Source organism: Girardinichthys multiradiatus, chromosome 8, assembly GCF_021462225.1.
Source record: "Girardinichthys multiradiatus isolate DD_20200921_A chromosome 8, DD_fGirMul_XY1, whole genome shotgun sequence".
In the NCBI taxonomy this organism is placed as follows: domain Eukaryota; kingdom Metazoa; phylum Chordata; class Actinopteri; order Cyprinodontiformes; family Goodeidae; genus Girardinichthys; species Girardinichthys multiradiatus.
In genome coordinates, this window is record NC_061801.1 from 28,509,706 (window position 1) to 28,527,544 (window position 17,839).

A 17,839-nucleotide genomic window follows, 5' to 3' on the forward strand; every position below is an offset into this window, starting at 1 on the left:
AATCTTCTTACTGTGTCATTGCTACAATAGTAGCAGTTATGGAAAATTTGTGGCAGTATCTCCCATGTGCAGCAAATATTGTGTCTTGAAGTATGACACTCTTGTCATTGAATCAAAGCAATTAGTGGTAGCCTGGCTTAGGCTGAGATCACATTAATCATACTGCAGTTTCAGATGCTCAGGAAGGCGATGTTGGCTGGACCATCAAGTCCTACCTTTACTTAAAGTCGCATCTATTCATTCGCCATAAAAGGTAGGGGCACACAGACGAAATCAAATTTGCAAATACAAAGTAATAAAATTTTTTAAATTACGAAACATGTCTTTATTAAAAAATGCTTGTGCTTTCTTTATTTATAGTTTCTATTTACATTTTACACTGTATCAAAATATCTTTATAAATCGAAGGGTAAAGGGTTTTAGATGTATTTATAGTTGCAAAACCTAAAATTTCCCCAGCTAAAGTTGGAACTAATTATGATTATCTGCATTGTCGCATGTGAATCCCAGTTAAAAGCCAAATGCTATTTGTCAAAAGCAATTAAAATGAACATCATGGGGAAGACATGACTTATGAAACAGAGCAGAAAGAGGCAGATCTTCCTGCCTATGTCTTAATATCACACAATGATACCCTGAGCAAATCCAACATGCAATTTTTAAATGGTCATTTAATTTACTGTATTTATGTAGAATCCCACGGTTAAAGTCTCAAAAGATATAATGGTTGATGGCAGTTATTGCTGCTAAGGATGCCCCAACCAGTTGTCAGGTTCTGGGGGCAGTTACTTTTCCACACAGGGCCAGGTAGGTTGGTGAACGTTTTTCTCATAATTAATAAAATCATCATTTGAAAACTACCGTTTCTATTTACTCAGGTTATCTTTGTCTGATATTAAAATTTTGTTTAATGATCTGAAACATTTTAATACGTAAAAAAAAAAAGCAAAAACAGAATTTAACGGGATTTTGGCAAATCCTTTTTCACACACTGTACACTGTCCAGATTTTAAGATCTCTTCGACACCTTTGCATGTAACTGAGGCCCTTAGATGTCACTGATGTTTGTGACAGTGGAGAAAGCTGATTAATTCAGGCGAGTGGATTTATGCAGCATTCTATACATTGTTGGAAAGAGAAAGGGGGAATGTGAGCGGAGGAGTGAGAAAGCTTGTAGACGATGATAGAGGAAGGGTGTTAAGGAGGAGGGTCTTTGGGGGTGGGGAGATAGTGAAAGCAAGGAGAGGATAGGAAAGAGAGTGTGTGGAGAGGGGGCGGAGGAAAAGGAGGAGAGAGAAAGAGAGAGAGAGAAAAAGAGAGACAGAACCCAGAGCTGCTGCTGCTGATGCTGCAGCCGTTTGACAATTCCCCACCCATACAGAGCACCGAAGAAGGGAAGAGACTACAGCAAGGAGGAAGAAGGAGGGAGCGACTCCTCAGTAAAGATGCTCCTGTGCTAGGCAACACACACGGTAAATACACACCTCTTCGGTGCTGCTGTTTGTCTCTGCATCATTGTGCCCCAGTGTGTTTGTGTTTGATCTAGCTCTGTTGAGTCCTAAATATAGTGCACGGGGTTAGCATAGCAGGCAGCTGGAGAAAACCTGTGTGCAGTTGCTGCAGGAGGAGACAGATGTGCACAGTGAGGTGGAAAGGAGAGGAGGATTTGCACATTTTGTCTTTTCTCAGGGCTAAATGAGGAGAAAGCAACATCCAGCTTTGCTGTTTCTTGACTGAAGCTGAGCCACCTGTTCGAAGATGTGTGGGTGTGTGCAGTGTGTGTGTGTGTGCTAAAGGAAAGAGGGGTGGGGTTGTAGTGTATGAGTCTATTGGTTTTGTGTGTTTTTTGGTTAAGTACACAGAACAATGTTTGTCTCTTCTGAGATTACCTACATACAGTAGATCACTGCAGTATTTCTGTAGGTATCAAATGATGAATGACAATCTTTCCATCTGTAAAATCGTGAGGCAAAAGCTGACATGATCACTTAGGGATGCGGGGAGAAAGACAAATGTGGAGTGCTTAGTCAAACAACTTGATGTAGTGTGTGTCTATGTGTGTATTTGGGCGTTATTGGCACAGGTAATTTGAGCTTTTCCTGGTTTCTGACTACTAAAGGGTTGTCAGGTGCTGGTGTTGAACATTAACCCACTCACTGCTGTGGGTTAATGTTCCCACCCAGCCATTTAGAGTTTTTTGTGAGGGAGTGCACATGACACTCCAGGTATACTCTGACTAGCTAAATCTTTTACATTCTAATAGAACCAATGAGATCAATTCAGTTACAATGTTCACATTTTGCTGAAACAGACTGAAAGGAGTGTTGATTCAGCTGCATGCCATTTTTGAGGAATTGTAATATTTGTATTTCTGAACTGTGGATCAATACTGAAAAGTGATGGTTGAATTTCAGCAGTCAAAGAAGTCAGGCTCATGTGTCTGTGAAGAATTATTTTTGTGAAAAGTTGATGCACAATTGTTTCAACAGATAAAATTTTATTAATTTTATACCAAAAACCTATTTTTTTCAAACAGTAGAATGCTTTTTGTTGTGCCTCGCTGTAATAGTCAGAGATATCCCAAACAGGATTTATTTGTCTTTGAGACCGATCCGAGTCATTCAAGAATAGACATTTGCAGATACATTTGTCTCAGTCTGATACTTCAATAAAATCTATGCCATGTACAGTATATGCTTGAAAATCATATATCTTTAAAGTGCAGTACAATAACACACAGTCCTTTAGCAGCATTACATAATCTACATATTTATTGTGATTCTGTTAAGTTTACCTCACCAATTATTTTTATCACACTGCAGCATCTCTTTTTTCTTGACAGTTGTGCATATTTTGTACCTGTAGGGTTTTCTGCAGGTCAGATGTAATATGCTGCTCCGACACCTAGATTAAGAAAGCTACTCTGATAATCATAACTTTATAATTTTTTTCCTAAAGATATCTCTGAGTTGACAAATACAGTCACACTCCTCAATAAACTCAGTTGTTCTTTTGGCTTACAACATTTTTATCTGGAGCAGCTTGTTGAAGTGTTAGGCTAAAGCTAGCATGTTTACCCTCTGTTTTGATATGACTTGTTGATTGTTCAGCTCATAACATACAGTATTTCAGTCTAGTTTCAGTTAGTCACATTGAGACAAATAAAAGAAAAAGTTGTTCACCAGCTTCACAAAATTACTGTTTCGCTTTGAATGTGAAATAATAGCTACTAGCGATAATAATAACTAGCAATACAGCTGTGCAGCACACCATGCTTATGAAAGTAAATAGGGATGCTACACATCTCAGCCTTTTTGTATCAATTCAGAAGTTGTTGTGCAATTGAATAAGACAAAATTATATGACTGGCTTTATCAACGGTGTGTGCTGTAATGTTGTGAATATTGTTGTGGCAAGACTTAGCAGGGGGGCACATTCTAGTGACAGGAAGTAGGATGTAGATGTAATTGGCTTGAAACATATGTAAGTACTGTTCTGCACTGAGCATGAATAAAGAGATGTAGCTCAAAAATATAAATAATAGGTTTGTAGTTAGGTCTAGTCAGAGATTCCAATACCAATTATTTAAAAAATAACTTTATTGGGATTCCAAGCCCACTCTTGGGACTGGATAGTGACATTCCTACTAACTGCTGCATAAGAGCATAAAAGTGCATCATTACAACTGATAAAGCCACTATCAGAATTTTTTTGGCTGTATGTCATTTAGTGGAAGTAGTGGAAAATGTGTTACAACTGTATTGAATCATAGGCGGTATAATTTCTCCTCTATACATATGTTTAAACATGTGACTGTGTGGGTGGTTGACACATCAAAGGAGAAATACTGTATAGCAAAGGAAATGAAAACAGCTCTGCTTATGTCTAACTTCACAGTACCTCACCTTTGTTTGTCTGTCTATATATAGTTACTATTCTATATGTATTTAAAAAATTTTGATAAGCTCAAAAAGTTCTATTGTTATAATTTTGTCGCTCTTGCATATTTTACAGCCTCCCTTTTTTCTTATTCTGTTTCCACTCCTTTATGCCCATGCACCACCCTGGTTGGCTGTGCCAACTGATCTCCAGGCAGATGCCTGTGGGTAAGAGCAAAAGAGTGAAGAGAGAAGATAGGCAAAATGAAACATGTGTTTTCAGTCCCATGACTGAATTACTCCACTGCTCATCTCTTGAGATGAACAGGGAACCTGGCAGCCAAAAGAGACTAAAACATGCAGGTGCTGCAGTAGTCTCAGCAGTGACAGCATTGAAGGGATGTGAAAACACAAACCAATAATTATATAGAATAGAGTAGAATATCACTTAAGTATTGTCACTTGGAAAGTTTACAGTGTATTTGGTCAAAGAACTACAGAGATGTATACATTTCCCTTTTTCACAGATCTTTCATACACAATCCTTTATTTTTTAATAAGACACCTTCATGCGTACTTCACTTTTTCAAAGTAAAAAAAAAACACTTTATGCAAGTAATTACAAACTTTATTCCATACCTTGGTACCTGGCTTAAATTTGGACTTCCCTGGCCAGTTGCATGCATTTTTAGTGAATTTTTAGTTAAACTTTTAGTTTAGCAGCAGGAGTACATGTTTCTTCAGTATGGATCTCTTAGCCCAGTGATAAACTGACAAACTGTTCAGGTTGTATCCCGCCTCTCGCCCGATGACAGCTGGCTTATGCAGGGCCCAGTGACTCAGAGGGCTTTTGTTTGCGCTGCTTGTTTGCCGGCTTTCATTCACACAGTTCAAAAGGCATCATCAGATATGTTTTGCACGTGATATTTGATTGCTACTTCTTTATCATCCTTGTGCCGACCTGAAGGAGAGCAGTTTCTATGGCAACCCCCATGAAACCCCTCCCTTTGCCGGTACTACTGCCGTATATTTGCGATGTGTGCGTGCTCAGGATGAGGACCCATGTGTGAATGTGCTGTATTGATTGTTAGCGCAACCCCCCCAATCCAAAAAGCATTTTTGCTCAGCAGCTGAGGGGAACAGAGATTGAAACATTTCCTCTCACATTTTCTGGCAGCTTCTAAAGATGAACAGAAGTTTTATTAAATGAAGGAAAAAGCACTGCAGCGGGAGGAGGCAAAAAACAGATGGGGCTGAGAAGGAAAGTGAGAGGAAGAGAATCAAGGCAGAATAAAGACAACACCTTTTTTTTACTTAACATGTGGTGTCCGTTTTCCAACTTTTTACTTACTTTACTCAGTATTCATTTCTTTCTTCAGATTAACTAATTTCATTTCATGACTCATTGAAACCTGTATGTTAACATATTATTTCCAGATTGTTAAGATTTATCATGTGTGCTTCTAATGCTTCATTTAAATTGTGTGGATAAACATCAGTAAAAGCCTTGCTGACCTTAAACCTTGCTTGAAATGCGTATTGCGATTATGCTGTATGCATTCTTTTATACCTTTTATACCTTAGTAAAATACAGGTCCTTCTCAAAATATTAGCATATTGTGATAAAGTTCATTATTTTCCATAATGTAATGATGGAAATTTAATATTCATATATTTTAGATTCATTGCACACTAACTGAAATATTTCAGGTCTTTTATTGTCTTAATATGGATGATTTTGGCATACAGCTCATAAAAACCCAAAATTCCTATCTCACAAAATTAGCATATTTCATCCGACCAATAAAAGAAAAGTGTTTTTAATACAAAAAACGTCAACCTTCAAATAATCATGTACAGTTATGCACTCAATACTTGGTCGGGAATCCTTTTGCAGAAAGGACTGCTTCAATGCGGCGTGGCATGGAGGCAATCAGCCTGTGGCACTGCTGAGGTCTTATGGAGGCCCAGGATGCTTCGATAGCGGCCTTTAGCTCATCCAGAGTGTTGGGTCTTGAGTCTCTCAACGTTCTCTTCACAATATCCCACAGATTCTCTATGGGGTTCAGGTCAGGAGAGTTGGCAGGCCAATTGAGCACAGTGATACCATGGTCAGTAAACCATTTAGCAGTGGTTTTGGCACTGTGAGCAGGTGCCAGGTCGTGCTGAAAAATGAAATCTTCATCTCCATAAAGCTTTTCAGCAGATGGAAGCATGAAGTGCTCCAAAATCTCCTGATAGCTAGCTGCATTGACCCTGCCCTTGATAAAACACAGTGGACCAACACCAGCAGCTGACACGGCACCCCAGACCATCACTGACTGTGGGTACTTGACACTGGACTTCTGGCATTTTGGCATTTCCTTATCCCCAGTCTTCCTCCAGACTTTGGCACCTTGATTTCCGAATGACATGAAGAATTTGGTTTCATCCGAAAAAAGTACTTTGGACCACTGAGCAACAGTCCAGTGCTGCTTCTCTGTAGCCCAGGTCTGGGGAATGCGGCACCTGTAGCCCATTTCCTGCACACGCCTGTGCACGGTGGCTCTGGATGTTTCTACTTCAGACTCAGTCCACTGCTTCCGCAGGTCCCCCAAGGTCTGGAATCGGCCCTTCTCCACAATCTTCCTCAGGGTCCGGTCACCTCTTCTCGTTGTGCAGCGTTTTCTGCCACACTTTTTCCTTCCCACAGACTTCCCACTGAGGTGCCTTGATACAGCACTCTGGGAACAGCCTATTCGTTCAGAAATTTCTTTCTGTGTCTTACCCTCTTGCTTGAGGGTGTCAATAGTGGCCTTCTGGACAGCAGTCAGGTCGGCAGTCTTACCCATGATTGGGGTTTTGAGTGATGAACCAGGATGGGAGTTTTAAAGGCCTCAGGAATCTTTTGCAGGTGTTTAGAGTTAACTTGTTGATTCAGATGATTAGGTTCATAGCTCGTTTAGAGACCCTTTTAATGATATGCTAATTTTGTGAGATAGGAATTTTGGGTTTTCATGAGCTGTATGCCAAAATCATCCATATTAAGACAATAAAAGACCTGAAATATTTCAGTTAGTGTGCAATGAATCAAAAATATATGAATGTTAAATTTTCATCATGACATTATGGAAAATAATGAATTTTATCACAATATGCTAATGTTTTGAGAAGGACCTGTACTGAACCTCATGGTTTCACAGTCTGTCTAGATAGGCTTGTAAAGATGTATGTTTTTACTGTATGTGTTAGACCATTTAAGGCTTTTCCACTGGATTTTATTAAAGACACACTAGATTAAAATTAAAGACACAATACACAAATGTCAGTTTTTTCACTGAATTTGCTTTGACAAATTAAAATAATCTATTGGATAAACAAATGGATTAGTGCTTTGAAGAAACATTTTTAACAGTTTTTTTTTTTTGCTCTAACAATGTAGATTTTTACCAATTCCACATTCTCCTTAAGAACTATTCTATAAGGACAGCCGTCATGTTGAAGTTCAGAGTTGGACCAAGAGCAGATAGGAACACAGTATAAGCAAAGTGAAGATTTTAACAATAAAGCAGATAAACGTGCAGGTCTTGAGTAGGGCGAACAGGATATGGAGCATAGATAGGGACATGGGCAGAGTAATGGAAAGAGTAATGGGAAGTCTAACAGAAGAATCCAAAAATGAACATTAAAAAAATCGAGACCCCTTAATACTGAAGCAGGGTTGGAAAATGAAAAAACGAACTTGAAGATATATTCAGCAGAGATGTGAAACAACTGTGGTAGAATGAAAGCATGGAAGCTGAGGGAAGGAGACTAATTAACATAGAGGAAGCTGAACTAAGACAGAAAGAAACTGCTAACCTGAGTGAAGAAACTATCACTGGTCTCCGAGAAATAAATCAAAATGCACAGAAAAACAGAACACAAGAATAAACTAAATATAGAGGAATTAACTATGGGAACACCTTACAAACAACAATGAACACAGAGAAAAAATGTTATATGGCAAGATAAACAACATGAAATTGAATAAAATACCATCAAAATGAAAACCAAACCACAAATACCTAAGGATCGTACTGACAGGATAGTATCCGTGATGAGGTATCATTAAAGCAGAAGTGATATCACACCACTGCTGTAAAACAAGATTTTTACCATTTTAAAATCAAGACAGAAGGATTATGGTTGATTATGGTCTTAGCATCTTATAATAGCATCTAAAACATCTGTCTCCATTTGAATTCGTGAAAAAATACTTACCTAAACTCTGACATTTCCAAAAGGACACAGACATTTCTAAATACATCATGTTCCATGGCAGACAGAGGTGAAAGCTCAGGATAAAATAGTGAAATGTTGCTCAGCTCCTTAAGCCTTGCTGTTATCTGTTGAAAGTCTTCCTTGCTCACTCTTAAGCTAGGTTTATACTTGACCCATTGAACATGGCGCGAGGGTGCGAGCCAAAGTGATGCAATGTTGCCATCCCTGCCCCTGTTCATGGGCTCCCCATGGTGTCGTGGCGCCTGGTCTTGCACCTTCAAACTTTTGTAACTTGGCATATTTCTGTAATTTCCATAAATCACAAAATCTCTATAGTATCTAGTCAGCTTGACTTATCTCTAATTGTTTCCCACCACCATTGCAGGGCAAGTTTCCTTGAATTGCAGAAGACAATAAAAATGTAGCTCACAAGACATCCTTCGCCTCTTTAGCTGCGTGCAAACTTTCCAGCTGAAAACCCGCTCCTGGATATGAATGTAGCACATTTTCAGGTGTTAGCTTGCACTGCTTCGCTCTTTAGCCACCAATGACTGGTGCAAAAACTTTGCAAGAGCAATAAAACCAGTGGTATGTTCTTGTTTCAAAAACATATTTCAAAAGTACTTTCGAACTTACAGAAGTTTTTAAGTATTTTCATCCCAAAATAAAAGGTTAATGCCAGTACTCAGTCATGTATTTGTATATGGAGCCCATGAGATGTAGCATAAACATGGCCAAGCTGCTGTTCACACCTGTAAATTGTAGTCTCTGCAGCTTGTTTCCCTAAGGATGTAGCTGTTAAGGAAATAATACTGCTACAGTTATGGCAACAGAAAAGGACTAAACAGGAAGTAGTCCTCAGTCACAAAAACAAATGTTTGAACTTAGTTTTTCAGAATCAACATCAAATTTGCAGCAGTTTTGCAATTATGGTATTCAAAACAATGCTGTTGCTATTTTTGATCTATGATGCCAGCATGACACTGGCAGGCAAGGTGAGCCCCTGGGCAAATGAACGTGCTGATAATGGCCTGTTTAATTCCACGTCACTAACATTTTCTCTCTGTTAACCTTCTAATTGTTTGTTTTAGTTTTTTCCCCCTTTCTCTTCCTCCCCGATTATGCATTTCTCTCACAGTCAGGAGTTTCCATTTCTCTAAGTAACCACCTTGATATAGTCTCTTACCCAAATACTTCCTGTCTTGTGCCTTTGTCATTGGCTCCATCGTCTTGACTTGAATGATTAGGACAGAGCAACTAAATGGGCAGAGGGGAAGGGGCTGAGACGTACACCATGTCAGGAAAGAAAGGCAACATGTGCTCCTGTGACAGTCACTTATTGCTCTGTGCTATTGAGTCCTGCTCAGCAGAGACCTATGAGTTACTCTTATTCAATGTTTTGTGTTTATGGATTTGTTTTATTGTTGTATTCCTGCAAATTCCATGTTGCATCAGGTGCAAAACTAAATGTCCACACAATTCTAGGGCACAGTTGATATGATATTTTTCTGCAGTGAGGAAAGAAAAGATTTCTTTTTATATTTAAAATTTCAGTTTCAAAATATCTCAGCAGAGGTTCTACTTTTAGGGCCGTTATTTATACTCTGCAAGAAGACAGAAATTTGCTTTGTTTCCCAGGGCTACAAGAGCAAAATGAGATCATTTTGTTCTTGCGGCTCAGAAAAAAAACCTTTGTTGCTGTTTTTGCCACCTTGGGTAAGATAACAAATGTCTCTGTTCTTGCAGAGTAGTTGACAGGCCTTTAGTTTAAACCAAGCTTAAATTTGTATTGCAGACATTTAGTTACTTGCAAACATATTATTCCCCTTGAACTTCTTTACATTTTGTCATGTCAGTCAGTCAGTCATTGTCTATACCACTTCTTCCATAGTGGGTCGCAGGGAAGCTGGTGCCTATTGCAGGGCTACACACAAACAACCATGCACACATTCAGTCACACACCTAAGGGCAATTTAGAGAGACCAATCAACCTAACAGGCACGTCTTTGGACTGTGGGAGGAAGCCCGAGTACCTGGTGAGAACCCATTCATGCACGGGGAGAACATTCAAACTCCATGCAGAAAGACCCCCGGCCGGGAGTCGAACCCATTTTGTTATGTTATGTTTTTAATGTACTTAATTTGGATTTTATGTGAAAGACCAACATAAAGTGCTACATGGTTGTGAAATGGAAGTCAAAAGATACATTTTTCTAAATTTTTTTTAGAAATAAAAATCTCAACCGTGTGGCATGCATTTGCATTCAGACCCCATGAGTCAATACTTTGAACAACCAGCATGATAACATCTGTATGTTTTCTTGGGGTGTGTCTCTACCAGCCCTGCACATTTGGAGACTGAAACTGTCTTTGCAAAGTAGCTCAAGCTTAAACAGGTTGGATAAAGAGTCCCTGTGAATATCTGATTGCAGTGCATGAATATGCTTTCATCTTTCATTTAATCTTATACTGGCTGTGTGTTTTGGGATGTCGTTCTGGTGGAAGGCGAGCGTATAACCTAGTCTTAAGTCTTTAGCGGCGTCTAACAGGTTTTCTTTCAGGATTGCCTTGTATTTAGCTCCATCTTCCCATCAACCCTGGTCAGCTTCCTTGTCCCTGCTGATTCATGTATGCAGCTCAGTAATAAATTTTCAGCTTTAATTGTGCTAACTTCACATAACATATCATTTTGGTACTGTCTGTGTTTTTGTTGGAGTCCCGAACAAGCACAGCATTAAGGCAAGTATCATGTTAAAGTTAGATTACAAGCCTATTGGTCAGGACAGAGAAGGGTGGAACTCACCAATGTTTTAATGGCCCACACAATTTCTCAAGTCAAATAAATAAATTACAGAATTTTTATATCTTTCCTTTCATAATGGCCATATTTGTTGAGTGCTCTAAAATAGTTACGTTGGCAGATTATCCTACTTGAGCTATGGATCTCTGCACCACCTCCAGAGTAACCATGTGCGCCTTGCTGCTGCTTTATGTAATGCTCTCCATGCCTGGGCTGTGAGTTTTAGTGAACAAAACTAACCCTGCTTTAAACTTCCCTTCAAGATTCTCCCTGACGTGTCTGACGTGTTCCTTGGTCTTTATGATGTTGTTTGTTTACTAATGTTGGATTTTCTTTACTAATTAGGCAATTAATCATGAAGATTATTGGTTACACTTGATTTTATTTAGGTTTTCATTTAGAAAATATTTGAAAACTGTTTCCTTCCCTTCCAGTTCACAGTTAAACACTAATATGTGTTGGTCTGTCACAAAAAATATTAAAAAGCACATTGCACTTTATAATTCTGAGTATTCAAGGAGTATGACTACTTTTGCAAGATGTTAAAGGTTTTACATTGTTGCTGCATATAGACTCAGCAATTCAGGAGTGTGCTGGAAAGGGCTTCCCTGCCTAGTGCATGATGGGTAAGAGCTACAATATTATAATGAATTCTGAGCTTCTCCGGCAGTGGAAGGAGGCCAACACTAGCGTAACATATTCTCTGAGCGCTTTTGTTTGTTCTGCTCAGATCAAATAAAGGGAGAAGCATCTGCTAGAGACTACAAAACAAAAACCATTTTCACATTTGTTATGTATGAGGAGATTATTAGAACAAACTTTTATGAATAAACTTGTATATCTGATGAAATTAGGTTTGGTAGTAGTAAAAACACCTACTCCACTATGGCTCTACTAGCGTGCTTCTAGCCTACTGTACTGCTAACTGTGCAATAAGGTCACATATTAATTATTTAACATTTGTGCAGTGTGATTTTCCTTCAGATTGGGGTCATGTGAGTGTGTATATGTGGAGGCCAGATGCTTTTGTCTATGAGAGAACATAACTGAAACCTTTGCACATTTCTTTGGATGCCAAAGTGTGTGCTTCCCTACTGCCATGTGCCTTTTTGTGTTACTGAGAGCTTTATGGGAATTGTGTCTGCTTGAGAGTTTGTGTGCTGACTTGTCTGTGTCTGTTCTAGGATGTGTGTTCTGCACACGAAGGCCCATCCAAGCATTATGTGAGCATGAAGGCCCATCCAACCACATGTAATCCCTTACCAGCTCCGAGGCTCTTCATTAGAATTATTCCGATCTTCCTCAGAACTTATTTTACGCCTTTCTGATATCTTCTGTTGGTCCTCCGGGAACAATGGGTCCTCCCTGCATCAAATCTGTTGTGGCATCAGTGAGACTTAAAGCTTCAGTGCCCACTTCAGTGGAGGCCAGTTTCATTCTCGCATTCTTGCTCTTGCAGTCTGCATTTACATCACACATTAAATTCAGGGCTGTGCACACTCCCGTTTACCTTAGGGAGGATAGTGTTTTTCCCTGGAGAGTTTTATATACACATTCCAGCTGGATCACCTAATCTTAACATTTAAAGTGTGCAGAGTCTCCCTTTTTCTAACTTTTTTTTAATCCCATAAATACTCCAGATTGTTTTAAAACTTGTTTTTGTGAATTATGATTCATTTGGGGAAGGCAGAATATATTACCTCCAATCACAGGTTTTCAGAATCTTACACAAAATAAAAATAAATAAATTTCTGTTTTGATAAACAAGCTAAAATGTTCAGAAGTGATGAATGGACAGTACTGAAATGTGAAAATCATATTTAAAAACTGCATCCTTATATGGCGGTATGTGATGACATCCACTTGAATTTGATGGTTAAAATTTCCCGTCTTACCCTTGTCACGCGTAGCGGTCACTTAAGTGGACAGCTATTCAAAAGCAGTTTTCTTGTGTGTGGGTGTTGATGGTGTAGTTGCATACAAGCCATTTCATTTTACTCCAGCATGTTACTCCATACACTCCCTCCTACTGGAAAATTAGTGTATGTCCACAAATAAAGTCTTCGAGCTTGCATGGCTGGCAGACACACAGAAATGCTGAGTTAGGTGGCCAATTTTACTCTGAAAATCTGTTGCTTCTGATTTCATTTTTGTTTCTCTTTCTGTGCATCTATTTTATACATTTGATTGATAATTCAACTTTATCAAGAAATTTATACAGATATAAATATATAGGCCCTAGTGACTGGGTACTGGAGGGCTGAACAAATGGCTCTCCAGTCCCCAGGTTTATGTGGAAACCTGTTTGGGTTCAAAGTTGTCCTGTGGGGAAACCTAGTAAGGATGAATGGTATTAATATTCAGCCTCTAAATGCAAAGTATAAAACAATGGTAAATACAGTCATTGCTGAAAACAGAAAAAAGAGAAAGACTGGTGACTATACTCAACAATGAACAGCCTGTCTCCTGAGGGTCCGAAAGCTGTTCTGGTTGGGAAGGTCATGCTGTTGGTGGCTAATTGCATTTATGATGACGCTAATGATAGGGTCTATGAATGTCATTCAGAAACAGTTATTTTTCATCCATAGACATGATTGAAAAGGCTTAAGAAACGAATGATCTTGTAGGTTATCATCATTCATACATGAAAGGGTGTTTGGTTATGTAAGTGACACCCCCATGCATAAATTGTGGCTGTGATAATAAATGGGTCAAAATGAATGAATAATCAATCTAATTTTTAAAGCTGCGTCCGTCATGTTACACTTGTTCTAAAATGATTTGCCCACACAAATCCTTAGCTTATCCTTAAAAGTAGGTTCTAATTATTTAAGGAAATTAGCCTTACAAACACTGTGTGAAATATGTGTATGAGACTTAGCCAAGTACAAATATATAACACAATTGAGGGTCAAGTGAACAAGTTCTATGCTGAAGAAATGTTAATCTCTCCCCTTCCTGACAGTTCCTTAGACTTCTCCATCCATAAAAAACTGACCTTTCTCCTGCTCAGTCACAGATATGCCGAGATGTGCACACACTTTCACAGAGACTCAATTCCAGATGGCTCTTAATTTGAGCACCAGCTTCATTTATTTGTTAAAAAAACAAGCACTTACATCCCTGCAAGAAAATATTTATTATAAAAATAGGCAGTAGAAATGACCAAAGAATTTATTAAACACTTATTTTGATTTTTTTGTGCCTGTGACTGGTAGGGTGTTGGGGGTGTGTGAGAGAAAGTTTCAACTGATTTTGAAAAAATTAGATATTTACAGTATTCTGACTGTTTATGGCCACCCAACGTTCTTTGGACATTAGCAGCGTTTTCCTCATATTGTGATTCCAGTGTTTTACCATTTTTACGATTTTTTCTTTTGTTTGTTGAACTATTTACTTCTGACCTAAGAGTCATTCAGGCCTGAAAAGGCTCCTAACCCAGTTCTGTGTCAAGGCATACCAGAGGAATCAGCATGGGACCGATTTTGAACTAGTCTTTTTGGCAGGCTGCCACAAAGACTAACTTTGTTTGAATGTTTTTGTAGTATAGTATGTTGTGCCAAGTACAACATACTATATATTTCACTATATATCAATTTGGGAATCACCATCAAGAAGGTGATTCCCAAAGTGCTATCAGCTGTAAACTTGACATACAATAGATGATCCACTGAAGGGTGGCACATCTCTCAGCTTTTTTGTCCAGTATTTGATGGATCTTTCCCTGTGTATTAAAGACTTGTTTCAGGTTCTACATGTTTGCTGTCATTTTGTTTTCAGTGTGATGTGGTTTGTCCCCAACATGTCCACTATCTGCTTTTTAAATTCGAACAGTATGCCAACATGGCCAAGTACATCAACTACGTAAAACATTTTGAAAAAGTCCAAGAAAAAACTTAGATTGAATTTTTAGGGGCGACGTTCCTCTTGACAGTCTGCTTCTGCACACCGCGTGGTTCCGCAATAGAGAACATGCACCATATACAGAGGCTAGAGTCCTCAACACAGCTGTCCTGGATTTGAATCTTGACACAGACCATTTTTTGAGGCATGTCTCTTTCCTTTTCTCTCATCCCTTATTCCTGTGAAGCTACTAATGAAAAAAGGCCACAAGTGCCACAAAGTCTTAAAACACGTACGACAGTCTGATTCCATTGAATAAAATTGTAATGGAATTAAAAGCTGTTTAAAACTGCTTAAGTACTCTTAAGTGTATAAGAGTAATGCCTGGTTCACACCGCAGACTTTTTATGCCAATTTGTGATTCAATCTTCCCATTCCGACTTCCCTCATTATCGTGATGGCTCTTAAAATAATCGTATGAGGTATTCCTGCTGTGTGGTCTGTTAAAAGTTATCTAGTCTGCTCGGAAGGACGTTGGGACTGGTCCGACCACAAATCAGGGATATTCAACATGTTGGATTGTCTTGTCTCAATATCCTAGCGTGTGGGTTGTTTTGCCCTGAGGACAAATAAGCATGCAGCCTGTTGAATGTAACATATAGCCAATCAGAAAGCGAGGTGACAAAAACATGGAGGGGATTACTCTGAACTCATATTTGTTCTCGATGGGGTTTGCAAGATTTCCCATCTGACATCTGAATGTTCTTGAGTGAAATCTGTTCTTGTGTGTTGTGGTGTACTAGCCGTGGGGTTGCACACAACACTCTGTAGGATCAAACCTGTTATATCTACGATTTTGTATTGTCACCCGTGGGGTCTCTCAGGCTTTGAAAATCAAACAACAATTTTTAAATCTTGCTGTGTGAACCAGGTATAATGTCCTTTTTGTATTTATTCAGGTTTACCTGGGTTATTCAAGTATTTGCTTTTTTGTCACACTTAAATGTTTCAAGTCAGATATCAAAGTTCAATATCAGACAACGATAACTTGAGTAAATACATCAAGCAGTTGCCAAATAATGATGTAATTTATTACTGAAAAAAAAGATCTTTCCAAACCAACCTTGCTGTGTGTGTAATTACAACAATTTTCTGAGTTCCTTTTGTTTCCTGAAAACAAGGCATCATTATTGCTAGACTTGTAGAATCAAAAAAGCACTTGAACCTAACCTCTCTGACAACATGAAGTAGGCAAAAAAAAAAAAAAAAATCATACAAATCATGCCCCATTGAAAAAATCATTGATATCTATCAGTCTGGGAGGAGTTACTAAGCTAAGACTTTAAGACACGTGTGAATTACAGTGAGAGCCATTAATCACAAATAGGAAAACACGGGACATTGGTGTGAAACTTTCCTGGAGCAGCCTGCCTAAAAAAATTCCTTTATAGGAGCATTAAAAAACCATCCAGTAGGACCACCCCCCCATCCCACCACCAATCTAAAGCACTGCCTCTGTTAGGTTCACTGTTCATGATTCAACAATAGGAAAGTGATCGGGCAAAAATGCCATCCATGGGAGTGTTCCACAAGATTTTTGAGAAAATTCTCTGTTCACTGATGAGACAAAAATAATTTTTTTGGGAAATGTGTATGTTCCATAACATCTGGCTTAAAACCAACCCAGCATTCAAGAAAATGTCATACCATCAAACATGGTGGTGTGACTATGAGATGGTCTTGGGTTGTTTTGCTGCTTCAGGTTCTGGATGAGTGGTGGTAATTGATGGAATCATGAATTCTGCTCTATCAGAAATTCCTGCAGGAGAATGTCCAACCGTCAGTTTGTGACCTTAAGCACACTTGGGTTATGCAGGACAATAATGTGAAGCATACTAGCAAATTAGCAATTCACCACAATGGTGAAACTAAATTGTTTGATGCATTGCACTAGAATATAATTATGTTGTGACTATGAATCTGAATATATTATTTAATATTTAATATTAATACCTTAATATTTGATCAAATAATATTTCGGTCTGTTAAGGGTTGTCCTGTGAATACCAGCCCAGTAAGGCGATTGTATTAGAACAAAATAGAAAGGTGTGAGACGAGCTCTGACATTATTGAACAGCATAAACTCTGCACACACATGGAATGAATTCACACAATTTCTTAAAATACAATAATTTATTAACAAAAATAAGTCAACTCAAAGTCAAACATATTTCAATTAACAAACCCTTTACTATGCTAAAACAATCCAACTAAACTACCAAGCAGAATTAAAGAATAACGAAGACTAATGGGCTATGTACAATATAAACAAGTTGATTAAAGATGATTGAGAATCATGACCAAAAGAGTGATGCAACATTACCATGCAATGTTTATGTTTGAGAACCAAGGATTATCTTGAAGAATCTGGAAGTGAAGTTAAGTTAGTCTTGGAACTAACTTAGGCAATAATTGGTATACCTTTAGACAACCATTCACAATACAAGATCAGATGAAATATTGTTTTAATAAAATAATGTTTAAAGAATGATCTGCTGAATAAAACCAACCTTCTGGATGACTAATTCTCAATGGTGTCTCATTAGCTGCTTTTATTTATTAAAATAATATTCAAAGAAATATTATTAAGGAAATAGTAAAATATTTAAGGAAATATTTTGAAAAAGAGCCAAATCTTTCTGGAGAAATGGGGCTTAATGTATTCAGATTTATAGTCACAACAGATGTCAACATTTGTTAAACAATGTCCTTTCTTCAATTCCCGTTCACTGAAAAAAGAACTTAAACTTGAGTAACAAATTATGCAGGAAAAGTATATCCTAAAGCCTATGGACTTTACCTAATTGTGTGTGTCATTTCCTTATTAGTTTTAGTGCTTGCTAACTTTGGTAACTTTTTAAATCGTGAATGTTTAGGATTCACATGAAAGGTCTGAAACATGTGGGTTCATTAGAGCTGGAGGCTTCTGTGATTTTAGTTATCCAACCATTTAAAGCTCTCTCCCTCCCTAACACGTGCCCATGTAAATGTCCATTCATGCTTCAGTGTTTTGCCA

General features: G+C 38.3%; 1 protein-coding gene across 11 annotated transcripts in view; it reads left to right on the forward strand.

The window, feature by feature from the left end:
- Positions 1–1,260: 1,260 nt before the first annotated feature.
- rimbp2a (RIMS binding protein 2a) overlaps positions 1,261–17,839 on the forward strand; it is a 97,935-nt gene continuing 81,356 nt past the window's right edge. For all 11 annotated transcript variants that reach the window (XM_047373556.1, XM_047373557.1, XM_047373559.1 and 8 more), the window contains exon 1: positions 1,261–1,472. The gene's annotated coding sequence lies outside the window, so the exon portion shown is untranslated. The remainder of the gene's footprint in view (positions 1,473–17,839) is intronic.